The sequence below is a fragment of the Cyprinus carpio genome, chromosome B8, assembly GCF_018340385.1.
Source record: "Cyprinus carpio isolate SPL01 chromosome B8, ASM1834038v1, whole genome shotgun sequence".
Taxonomy (NCBI): Eukaryota; Metazoa; Chordata; class Actinopteri; order Cypriniformes; family Cyprinidae; genus Cyprinus; species Cyprinus carpio.
In genome coordinates this window covers 2,439,219-2,448,883 of record NC_056604.1, presented here as the reverse complement: position 1 = coordinate 2,448,883, position 9,665 = coordinate 2,439,219, and the positions used below count along the sequence as shown (strand labels likewise).

The window sequence follows — 9,665 nt, the reverse complement described above, 5'->3', positions numbered from 1 at the left end:
TGTATTATTCAAAGGGGAGACCTGACTTTTTTGATATTATTTCCTATTGTGAAAAATTGTTGCGTAGTCAATATCAGGGGTGTCAAACTTCATTTTCACATGAGGAGCCACTGTCAACATTATGGCTGCCATCAAACAGGCTAGGTTGTAACTGTAATACTGTTTTATATGTACTGTAAAATGTTACTACTACTCCTTAACTATTGTCAACACATATAACTGTCTCTTTATTTTATTATTACTTTTAAGTTACCAAATATTTGCATGCATGTGCAACAGATGTAAAATGTTATTGCTCTGTTATTTTACCACTAATCCGTTTTAATTTATCAGGTTTAAAAAATCCAAATTACTCTATAAATCAGGTAAATAATAAAGACAAAGTATTGTATAATCAAACAAGTCATTACATTAACTTTTTTTTTCTTTGTTCTTTTTTTTTTTTTTTTTTTTTTTTACATTATGGCAATTACAACCTATAATTGACCTGCTAAGAAACGTTTGACAGATATGGCATGAACCGGGTCTCAAGAAAATGCATATCAATAGCACGATTTTCTGTTTCTATTTGGCATGAGATTTAGAGCAGAAACTGACTTTGCAGTGGTATATGATATGCATCAATGCTTGCAGTAGAAAAAAATAAATGGTGGTAGCCTACGCAACCCCACTCCAAGTTCACCCAAAAATAAATAAATACAAAGTAAAGTACATAAAAAAGGTAATTAAACTTTTTTTTTTCATAAGTATTAAATCATAATTCGCAATGAATGTACAGTGTCTTGCAAAAGTATTCATATCCTTCATTTGTCTTCACATTTTGTTCCGCTGCTGCCTTATAAACCGCTTTTATGACTTTTTTCCACATCAATCTACAATTCCATACACGAGAATTTTAAAGCAAAAAACAGGGTTTTAACATCCTTGCAAATTTATTGAAAAGATAAAAACCTCAAATATTCCATTGCAAAAAGTATTCTATACCCGTATCTGGGGACAGATGGAAATTTTAGCTCAAGAGAATTCATATTGCTTGTAGATGTTACTACATTTAAGTGAAGCTAACCTGTGGCAAATTCAGTTGAACAGGTATGGATATGGAAAGGCACATACGTATGCATATCAGAGCAAAACAACAGCCATGGGCGTCAAAAAGAACTGCCTGTAGAGCTCAGAAAAACTGGATTGTGCCAAGCCACACATCTGTGGAAGAATTCAGAAAAAAAAATCTGTTTCTACTGAAGGGTCATAGAAGCATGTAGCCTGCTACACCCTTAATGGAAGAAGTTTTGAAAACAACCAGGATCTTTCCTAGAGCTGGCCTTCTGGCCAAACTGAGCAACTGATGGATAAGGGCTTTGATTTGAGTGGTGACCAAGAAGCTGATGGTCACTCTAGTTGAGCTTCATGATCATATGTGGAGATAGGAGATAAACCTACAGAAGGACAACATCACTGCAACACTTCACCAATCACACATTGGCAAGTGGAGCTGGTGTATAGCCTCTGCCAACAAGCATGGGCTATTTGCACCCAGTGTAAAATAGACACTTATATTTATTAAATAATTTATGAATGTTTATTCACTTCAAAACAAATAAATTACTCTTCTTAAAAATAGTGCTTTAGCGTACCTGCACGTTTGTGCTTTTAAACACAGACCAGCTTACAACTTCATCAATAAATCATATACTGATCATTTACTAATGATTTGTTCATCAATTGTTCATGATTAACAATTGTTTATTGAGATCAGTGTTAATTTTGGCAGACGTTTTTGATTTAGTCTTAGTCTTAGTCTGTGAGACTTAAAAGCTTAATAGTCTTAGTCACATTTTTAGTCATTTGAGTCTTCTTTCATAGTTTTAGTCTAGTTTTTAGTCAACGAAAACGTCATTGCAGTTTAGTCAACCTTTAGTCAATAGTTTTAGCCAAAACTGTAGTTACCAAAATTTGCCTTTGGTAGCTTATTTTAATGTAGTTTTCAAATTAAGATAATCATTAATTTTGCCTCCTTTAGACCAAATCAATTAAGCTTATGAGAAATTTGAATCAAGGACTGAATTTGGTGGAAAATCTTGAATAAATTATGATTTTTTTAATTTTTGGGTGAACTTTCTCTTTAAGTGAAAAAGGAGCAAACTTATAAAAATAGTATATATATATATATATATTATATATATATATATATGGTTATAGAAGCACAACAAGACAAATACATATGAGATTACAAATTAAAACTCATTTTTCAGAGACTGTAGGTTTTATTTAACATGTATATATTTATTTAACATTCTTTTGTTGGTTAACATTAGGATGACAGATAGGTATTTAATTTGGAATGCTGTTCCTTTTAGACGGAGAAGGCAATTGCATGAAATACTGACACATCGTTCAGTTTTCACCCACTGTTCCGTTCACTTAATCCAGAACCTCCTGATTTACGTGAGATACTCTACACGATAAAACATTTAAGGACTGCTGTGTGTGTATTTGCGCGCTGAGTAGTGATCGCGCGCTGTTTATGAGAAACTGAGGAGGCGGGATTGGAGCGTTGCGCTTGCGCGCGAAAGAGAGAGAACACTTATATCAGCGTGCTTCCGGCCTATCCCGCCTCACTAACTTTAAGTACATCGACAAACGATTGTGCACCCCGGGAAAACCGGGCGTCTGGTTAAACATTATCCCTACCCCTTAGGGTGCTGATGCACATTGTTCAGATCGTAGTCTCGCGTTTTTGTACACTTCCGCCAATGAGGATGCTAACTGAACTAATTACTAACACGCCCATATCCGATCGCAATCCAATGATAGGGACGCACATTTTACAGCAAAAAGCCTATAGGATTGCACTTTGAAGTCTGGTAGTCCTCAAATAAACATCATAGTCCAGTTCTAGTTAAGAAAACGCGGGCATACATTTTGTATAATTTCGTTCATCAGATATTATTTTTAAGCTCGTCACAGTCTCGTCTTCGTCACAGAAAAAATGTTCGTTAAACGACTATTTTTCGTCGTCGTTTCGTTAACGAAATTAACAACTGATTGAGATGATTACAAAAACACTTCTGACATGAATACTTCAATGATTATAAGGGGATTAATTATGAATTCGCATAAACTTAAAAACCATTACTAAGACCTGTTTAATTTATTTAATGATGTAAATTTTTTTAATAAACTTACATACCATTGTTAAATTGTTAGAATACAACTTATTAAACATTTATGAACATATAGTCATGGTTTGTAAATGATACATATCTATTATTAAATAATAGTTATAAGTACTCGCTAACCAAATTAATAAAACCACTGATAAAGTGTTAACATATCACTTTATTAATCATTATGAATTTAAGGTCATGGGGGTTGTAAAATGATTAGTTCAGCATGGAACTAATAATTTATAAATTACTTAAAAAATGAAAATTATTGTTACCACTGCAGGGCTGGAGCCCTGGAGTGTTTAGATTTAACCCTGATTACACACAACTGATCCAACAAAGCAAGTACTTCAGGCTAATTTGAAAACAACACTGGTCTGTGTGTTGGAGAAGGGTTGGGAACCACAAAACGTCTGCAGGGCGCCGGCCCTCCAGCAATTGAGTTGGGGACAGAGAGAATCTCGTGCCTCTAAATAGTGTGGTTTATATCAGTGAGCGGAAGATTGGAAGCAATCTCACAGAATATCTTTTTCAATCTCATCCCGTACAAAGAACTAATCTCTTATTAAAGGCATTTTTTGCTAAAAACTTGATATTGTAAATAGCCAATTTCCTGTACACCGTCTCATCCACAGTCTTTATGCATTAGAAACTCATTACTATGCATGCCTGGCATAAAGATAAATTATGGAGAACACACAAATGACATTAGGTAAACATCCTGATTCTTTCGTTCATTTTTCATCGTGACAAAGATGACAGAACCAAATCTTTATATCCCTCACGGGACCGCTTCCGAACTTCAGCCACTCAATACTGCAAGGCTGATTTTTGATTTCGCTCTCCTTTTCAATAAACCAAAATGGGTTCTGATGACTGTAGACCTGTATGATTTTGAGTATCCTACAATGGGGTTAAAATAAAGAGCAGCATTAGGCCCTTTTTTTTTCATTCCCCTCTGTTAATTTAATACCAAACTATGGTCTATAAACTGTATTGAGACACCGTTCTGTTGTGTCCTTTTCCATTCAACCAATTGCCATAAAAAACAGACTTATTTCGTGATAAAATAACTGGCAAGCTGGAAATAATTAATTAGCTACTCACGGATCAGAGTTTTAAAGGTTGGTAACCACTTTAGATTAGGGAACACTATAACACTTTAACTATGACTTTTCCCTCAATAACTCCTCATTGTGCTATTAATAGTTAGTAAGGTAGTTGTTAAATTTAGGTACTGGGTAGGATTAGGGATTTAGAATAAGGTCATGTAGAATAAGGCATTAATATGTGCTTAATTAATACTAATAAATGGCTAATATTAGTAATATGCATGCTAATAAGCAACTAGTTAAGAGACCCTAAAATAAAGTGTTACCAAAATGGGTGTATGTTAGGTTATAGGCTATTTTATATGTTATGTTATGTTATGTTATGTTATGTATGTTGTCAAAGCATTTTACATTATTAAATAGGAAAATATTGTGTGAATAATGCAAAATGGCAATAGAAACACTCTAATTTTCACAATTAAGGAGTTCATGTAATTGAATTAAGTGGATGTTTCAATACTATCATCCAGCTCAGTTCAGTTTAAATAGTATCTGTGCAATCAAGTCGGCCGTATATTGCTGGATATTGAAGTGTCCCCAACTATGCAAGGCAGAGGTGACAGCAGCAAGGAACCAAAAACTCCATCGGGTGACAGAACAGAGGAAAAAAACCTTGCTAGAAACCAGGCTCAGTCGGGGGACAGTTCTCCTCCTGGCCAGACGAAACCAGCAGTTCAACCCCAGGCTGCAGCAAAGTCAGACTATACAGAGGACTCATCTAGTTCCTGTGGCTTGCCCGGGTGGCCTAACGAGACAAGGTCTTTCACTGGGGATCGGTCGCTGGGCTAATCTAGTTGTCCTGTGTCTCCGCGACTTTCAGGGCTGTAAGGTCTCTCTAGGTGCTGATCCACCATATGATCTGTATACGTACGGTCCGGGTGACGCAGTGAACATTTCTGATCTGGAACTGAAACTGACTTCAAATACTATTTAGTGTATTGTATTTATTTATGCAGATGACATGAGCAAGCATGTTATCTCCAGAGGCCTCATAGCCATCAAAATTTGGCACAAGTTTGGATGGACAGATTGAAATGACCTTGCCATTAACAGTGGCATGTCGTCGTGACATAAACATAGTGGTGGGAAATGTGGATTTTTTTTATTTTAGTTTTGTGTCACCTCCGCAAATATAGACATACTAGAAAGAAGTGAGTGGAATTCAGAGCAATAATCAGAACAACCCAGTAAGGTTACCCATATCATATGTACCACCCAATGGCGAGCTACTGTAACAGAGAGTATTGTACTCAAGTTCAATTAAAGTTCAATTAAAGCACATTGACTCAACCAAATATTTTTTTTCAGTGTTGCATTGCTAAAAGAAATATTTGAGAATAGGCCTATATATTTAATTGTTCATGTTTCTTCTTTTAACTGACAATCCAGTTTCAGGGTCATCTTTTTTTATAACACAAAACCTGTTTTGACTTGAAGAAATAATATACTAGCTAATTTTTTTTTATTACATTTTATTATTCAAATTAAAAATCCAAATAATTTTTAGGAGGCAGTGTCATGCTGCAGTATAAACAATTTGTGCTGACTGTTTGTGTTTGTGTTTTATTAATTATGCTCTATTATTGCTGATTTAAATGAATATAAAATCTTTCTTACCATTCACAAATATATTGTTACTTTAGAACATTCTTCTACTGCACTCTTTCTATGCACTTTTATTTTTTCTCTTACAATAAAACATTCAATGTGGTGTTTAGCTCAAGACATGCGGACACCATACATAGACTTCTGAATGTTAAAAATATCAAGGCTTGCAGAACTACACTTGAAAAACAGGCCATTTAATGTGACAAGACGAGGGACTATAGAAACACAATAATATTTGTCATAGTTTTTATGCATTTCTTATGGGGACGTCCTGGAGAAGGAGTTAGCATGGTAGGAAACGATTCGTGCATTGTTACAGTTGATGGTGTAAAGAAGCAACATTCTAAAGTTTCAATCGTTTCTAGTAACAATGTGGACAATTCTAGAAGTTTCGTGACACTGTACCCAGAGGAAAACCTATGAATTATGAAGCTCAGTGAAAAAGTGTAAGACGGACGCCTCTGATGAGAACCATATCCAAGATGCAGCCTACTTGCTTAGGGGTTTCACAAGAAACAAAGTGGGTGGGCGTGTAGTTATATAACAGCTGTGGTTGTTTTTTTTTTTTGTTTTTTTTTTTCTTGGAAACCCCATTATTGCAACTTTGCTTTTTTCAAAATTTGCCGTTTTAATGTTGGTGGGTTTACAATTTTCCATTTCCTTTCTTTTTTATGTTCTGTTATTTATTAAATGTATTTATGTAGCATCAACAATTTATCTTGAGGTTGAAAGGAATTATGGCATTATGTGAGCTGTGTGTAGATTTTGTGTCCCTTGAGATAGCAAGACAGTTTTACAAAGGAAGATTTCAATATGCTCAGTTTCGGAGGATTGAAAGGGTGCATATATTATACCATTCGTGAGGATTCCAATAAGTCATTAGTAAATTATGGACGAAGTGTTTATGTGAACAGCAATGCCAAATAATGGCGGCGCAGAGAGAGAGAGAGAAAAAAAAACATTCAGCTGTACAAAGCTCATTCAATTTCCTCTGGGCCAGGTTCGATGTTGTTGTTCTCAACGGAAAAACCTGTTGGTCTAACCTCTTCGCTCACTAAGGATTAGCTGTGTTGTGCAGTATTTCTATAGTGCGGTTTCCATGTTGGTTGGCACAGAAAGGGTCAGGTCCGTGCGGCAGGCTCTTGTGACTGGGATTGGTGGTCAAAGGTTTGGACATACAAAACTGATAGCAATAGGCTAAAGGAGAGGATGGCACGCTCTGATTTAAGGAGCCGCATTAAGTATTCGGAAAAGGTGAATTAGGGGATTTGTTCGAAGGCTAATCCTACCTGAAATAAGAACAAGAGGCCGATAACCTTATAGGATCAACAGTTACGGCTGGTCCTCCAAGGGGATTGGGGGAGCGAATATAATTCAGCCAACCGGTACGGCAACTTTTCACTTAATGTATCCCTGCTAGGGGGCAGCAACACGAGGGGAGGCACAATCAACAACAAGTAACAACTAGGTCATGAAAGCATACAGAGAACCAAATCGTGTCAAAAAACAGATTTATGCCAGAAACGAAACAAACTGCCGGGGACCGGTGAGTGATGCTCACGAAATCAGTGATTGAACAGAGTCATGCAATTGAGGAAAGATCTACAATTGAGTCAGAACTTGAAAAAGGGACGCCGTGGATCAAGCCTTTATTCAGTCCTTGAATGGCTTGATATAAGGAAGGGGTAGGACATGATAAACCTACCACCAAATAGCTTTTACGAAAACACCGCCGGGAAGGCCTGGATCTAGATGGTTGAAAACAGGAGCAACCCCATTGGCATACACTGACCGCCTTCTGATACATTCACCCAGTCAAACTGCCGCTGGTTGGTGGGAGAAAGATGGGGGAGAGAGCCCTGGGCTCAGTTTGCCAGGACAGTGACTGGTAGAGGCAAGAGTATACGCACATCGCCTGGCCTGCCTAGGGCTTGGCAAGCTGCTGGAGACTGCGTGCCCTCACTCTGAACACTGTTCGCACTTCAACAGGGTGTGAAACAGAGTTAGCTTTTTTCAGATTCGTCAATTGATGCGTCTCCTGTCCTCGGATTCTCATTTCTGCAGGTGTCGTTTCTCTAGTTTTCACAGTTAGAGTGAGTTATTTCTTTTTTGTTTTGTGTAGAGCTGCTAGCGTGCAGACCAGTGCTGATTGTGGAGGAAGTTCGGTGATCACACGAGGGGAGGGTGACGGATGCGCACACAGTCACCTGATCGCTTTTCTTAGGATCTACATGACGATGATGAGTTCATGTTGAATTCACCAGAATTGACGTAGAGCATAGGATCCACACCACTTGACTCGGATACTTTGAGGGAAATGAAAACCTCAACATCATCATGGACTGCAGGAAAAACATTCGTACCTGAATCACACAGCCAGGGAGCATTACCGGTGGGAAACTGCTCAGCTCAGGCGAGCGGTCAGCCTCTGTATGCTATGAGCAGTTGCTCATCTCCACCAGAGGTCGTCCATCACGCTTAGAGGCTCGTCAGCTACCTGGAGAACATTCTGGTGAGTGCGGCTATTGTCAGAAACCAAGAACCGTCTTCATTCTCATGTATTTCTGTATCTGCAGTTTAGCAGTAGCACAGACTTGTTGGTCGTGTCCTCAAATGCCTCATACCCGGTAGTGATTGGCACTAAGCACGGGGGGCAACCTGACGCAATCGCGGATGAGGAGCATCATCAAGAACATGGACAACCAACCCTTTTGCCTCACAATGATTTGTATCTCACTGTTGGCCTCCCTATTTGAGTTTGTTGGCCATCGCAGTGGACCGCTACATACCACTCTTCTACGCCTGGCGTTACCACAACAGCATGGACCAACGGGGGTCAGGCACCATCATCACCTGGCATTTGTATACCGTTCTGCATGGTCTCGGGTGTGCGCTTTATCGGGTACGTCGGAGAGCACACCCGGTATCATCTGACTTATCAGTATTTCTTCACTGCTGGCGCTTAGTGGCTCATCTACGCCAATGGTTTCTTCTAGCCCGCCTGCACCTTGCAGCGCATTGCCGCCCTCCCTGGCACCGGCCCTATTTGGCAGGCGGCAAATATGAAGGGCCATCACATCACGACCTTCTGGGTGTATTCGTGGTGTGCTGGGCTCCCTTTTTCTTGGCACCTCATCCTCATGATTTCCTGCCCCCGGAACCCTTATTGCATCTGCTTATGTCCCCCTTCAACATGTACCCTGATCCTCATTATGTGCAACCGGTCATAGACCCTCTCATCTATGCTCAGGAGCCCACGAGATGAGAAGACCTTCAAGGAAACTGCTGCTGTTGGTATGGCTGACCTCTCTGTGTGTAAAGTTTTTTTTTTCTGTTTTGACGTCAAGGTACGATTGAGATGTTGGCTTGACAAGACAAAACCTATTAAGCAACATCACCTGAGGGCGAGAATGTAGAGATTCTAATTACAACTGAAGCTTGTGTGATTATCTGCACACAGTTTTTGAACCCAGAGAAATGGATACTATGGCTTTTATGAAAAAAAATGCTAATTTTTAGATGTTTTGGTGTTTTTTTTAATTATAGATTTCATTCATATTTTACCTGTGGATAAAACATCAAAAAGTCAAAAGGGCCAATATTTAAAAGGGAAATACAGAAAATTTTATGGCCCATGTGTTTTGATTCAGTGACTCAAACACACGACAATATTTGGCAACTGTGAAAAATTTCTCTTTGCAGGTTGGTACTTCAATTTTCAGCTTGAAAACCATTGCGCTTTATAAATGTGTTTCGACTTATGAAATTTATTTTTTTA

At 38.3% G+C, this 9,665-nt stretch overlaps 1 pseudogene; it reads left to right on the top strand.

Moving 5' to 3' along the window:
• The first annotated feature begins 7,358 nt into the window (after positions 1 to 7,358).
• LOC122138308 lies at positions 7,359 to 9,117 on the top strand (annotated as a pseudogene).
• Positions 9,118 to 9,665: the final 548 nt, after the last annotated feature.